Source organism: Pinus tabuliformis, chromosome 8, assembly GCF_031772625.1.
Source record: "Pinus tabuliformis cultivar Carrire ecotype Pingquan chromosome 8, CPIR1, whole genome shotgun sequence".
Lineage (NCBI taxonomy): Eukaryota > Viridiplantae > Streptophyta > Pinopsida > Pinales > Pinaceae > Pinus > Pinus tabuliformis.
The window spans coordinates 628,053,304-628,056,998 of record NC_142294.1 but is presented as its reverse complement, the minus strand read 5'-3'; the positions used below and the strand labels follow the sequence as shown (position 1 = coordinate 628,056,998).

Sequence of the window (3,695 nt, the reverse complement as noted above, 5' to 3'; positions counted from 1 at the left end):
TGATCAATATATATAGTGGCTTCATGCCATAGACATATCTACTTAAAGTTGTACATGTATTGGTCATTAACCATAAACCATCGAGGCACGCCCATACATATTTACCACCAATGGGCCCGTGATTACCAAATATACATGCTATACTTATATAAATTGAAAACCACATAAAATACATTATTCAATTGCTCTTGATCACTATATCGTACATAAGTGCACACACACACACACACACACACACACATATATAAAATCTAAAAAAAAGTATTGCGAAATATACATCTCCACAACTATATAAAACCCCACATATATTATTATTATTATTATTATTATTATTATCCAATTTTAAGGTCACATCTAAGCCATACACCAAATTGGTGTATGAGACCCCATGTTTGTGGGACGAAGGACCCATCTCCGTGCAACGATCTGACTGCTAAGCCTATGAAGGCATACATACTCTACCCTACTTTGGTTTTGAACCTGTGACCTCTTAGGAAGAAACACATGCTCTTAACCATTAGGCCCACTGAAGCTGAATATATAGTAAAGTTATAAAACTAATACATATTACACAAGTTATATAAACTAAATATATGCATACGTGTCTTCCACTTTCACCATGGTGTCCATATTAAAAACTTACATAACATTTAATATATAACCCATATATGTTAATCAAACAAAATACTTGGCATGAAGTGGACTGTCCCACCACCTCTCAAAGACTCATCCATTTAGGGACAAAGGACCTATCTTCATCCAATGATCTGACTCCTAAGCCTACAAAGGCATACATACTGTACCCTACTTTGGTTTTGAACCTACAACCTCTTAGGAAGAAACACATGCTCTTAACCATTAAGCCCACTCAAACTAAATATATAGTAAAGTTATAAAACTAATACATATTACACAAGTTATATAAACTAAATATATGCATACCTGTCTTCCACTTTCACCATGGTCTCCATATTAAAACCTTACATAACATTCAATATATAACCCATATATGTTAATCAAACAAAATACTTGGCATGAAGTGGACCCTCCCACCACCCCTCAAAAACTCATCCATTTATATATGCTAGCATAAATCCATTGTAAATACAGATCTAAAGGGATCCAATTCTTAACTGGCAAACTTTTTTATCAGCAAACATTATTTAAATGTTTTAGATAAAAACAAAAAAAATTAGATTTTTATTTTTTTATTTTATTTTACCGACGTGTGCAAAATTTTAATTTTGATTACCCTCCAATTGTTACATGTTGTAAACATATATACATATTTGGTAAACCATATATCGAAGGAAAACCAAACAATCCATGCGACTACGAGTAACAGCGAGAGTTTAGACATGAACAGTGCTTGAAAGCCTATGTTTCTGTTTCTTTTCAGATTCTGATATTATTCTCAACTTCCTGGAGTTCGACAGTCCTTGCCAAAGTATCCATGAAGACCGAAAAAATGAAACCAAAAAGAAATCCCAGGGTTTTTATGGATATTTTAGTTGATGGTGAGCTAGCAGGAACCATTGTATTGGAGCTTTTTGCAGATATTGTGCCTAAAACTGCAGAAAATTTTAGAGCACTCTGTACAGGAGAGAAGGGTATTGGTAGAACAACAAAAAAGCCCCTGCATTACAAAGGATCCACTTTTCATCGAATAATTAAAGGATTTGTGGCTCAAGGAGGCGACTTTTCAAAGAAAGATGGTACCAGAGGAGAAAGTATATATGGTGGAAAATTTGCGGATGAAAATTTTCAGTTACGTCATGATGGCCCCGATATTCTATCTATGGCCAATGCTGGTCCGCACACCAATGGTTCTCAGTTTTTTATTACTTTTGCTGCTGCACCTCATCTTGATGGCAAGCATGTTGTCTTTGGAAGAGTTGCGGAAGGAATGGATGCTATGAAGAAAATTGAGCAGTTACCCACTGCAGATCGAGGCAGACCTATTTTTCCAGTTAAGATTTCCAATTGTGGTCAAGTTTCTGCCGCCAAAGATAATGGTGTAGTTTCTATTGATGAAAATAAAAAGAAAGGAAAGAACCCGAAGGCCACAAAAGAAGTTGTGTCAAGTGATGATGATAGTCAGAAAATGCGTAAAAGGAAAAAGCATGCGAGGGTGCGCAAGGACAGAAGAAAGAGGAGGCGTCGCCATTATTCTTCTGATTCAGACACCTCATCGGACACGGATTCAGATTCAGACACCTCTGCCAGTGAGTCTGATTCGTACTCTTCATCAGATGATACTAGCACTTCAAGTAAAGATGACAGGGTGAGAAGAAAGAAGAAATCGTCTAGAAAAAGCAAGCATAGACATACAAAGCGACGGAGGGACTTGAGCAGGAGCCAGAGTGAGAGTCCTCGGAGGAACTTGAGCAGGAGCCTGAGTAGAAGCCCCAGAAGAGTATTCAGTAGAAGTCCTCGAATGAGTTTGAGTAGGAGCCCAAGTGTGATAGCTCGTAGGCATTTAAGCAGAAGCCCAAGTGTGATCACTCGTAGGGCTTTAAGCAGGAGTCCACGAAGGAGTTTGAGTAGACATTCATGACAAAACCTAAGCCAGAGTCCCCTGAAAAGTCGAAGCAGTCCTCCAAGCAGAAGGTTTTCAAGAAGTGGTAGTCCTGTTGTTGATAAGAGTACACTCTCCCCTCCTAATCAAAGTCAGACTACTGCAAAACCTAGCCCAAACCTAGCCCACCTAACCCAAAGTCCCCCGAAAAGTCGTAGTCCTGTTGTTGATAAGAGTACACTTCCCCCTCCTAATCAAAGTCAGACTACAACAAGAAGTCGTAGCCCAGAGGGCACACCTAAACGTGTGCGAAGAGGTCGTGGGTTCAGCCAACGTTATTCTTATGCTCGTCGTTATCGTACTCCTTCTCCATGTTGGGGATTTTTTTGATAAAATCCCAAAAACAAACAAAACTAAACACACAGAGGCAATGCTCTGTTTCTCTGCCTCAGGATCTTTTTGCACAGGGAAGCTTTTAGTAAAAATTCTCAGAACAGAGTATTACACAGCCATAAAAATCCTTGTATTCATTAAAATATAAAATGCCTGAAACAACATTCATCCTCTTTCACTGAGAGGGATTTACCAAAAACAATCAACAAAACTGTCTCCACCTGAGAATTTACTGTGCTGGGTTTACTGCTGTAAAACCCCTTTTTACATTCACTGCTGTGAAAAACATTTTACATATACTGCTGTAAAATAAATTTACATATGCAGTAAAATTTCATTACATTCCAATTTCAAAAATACCTGTGCGTTCTTTTCTTTTGCATTTCAATGCAAATCCAATACATTTAAAAATCAACACTGTTCTATGCACTGCTGTGCATCTCCCTTGTTCTTTCGCTGCCGCGAGCTTCACCACCAGTCAACAAAAGACATGCTGCTCCCTTGTTCTTCGCGGATAGCACTGCTGTGCATTATCCTCTCTCACACTACACGATTTTCATTACAATGAGCAACTGATTTTTTATGCACTGCTGTGCAACACCAAAGTTCACCATTCCCCTTCTGCGTTCCTCTTTTTATTCATATGTGCATGTTATCAAAAATGGTCAACACTACAAAACGTTTTAACCCTAAAACAAAAGCTTATATGAAAACATAAAACAAACGTGCACTTAATTATTTTACGTGCTGTAAATAAAAAACTTCAATGTTTACCAACTTTCTA

General features: G+C 37.9%; 1 pseudogene; it reads left to right on the top strand.

Moving 5' to 3' along the window:
- The first annotated feature begins 1,442 nt into the window (after positions 1–1,442).
- Positions 1,443–2,908, top strand: LOC149237066 (uncharacterized; annotated as a pseudogene).
- The last annotated feature ends 787 nt before the right edge of the window (positions 2,909–3,695 follow it).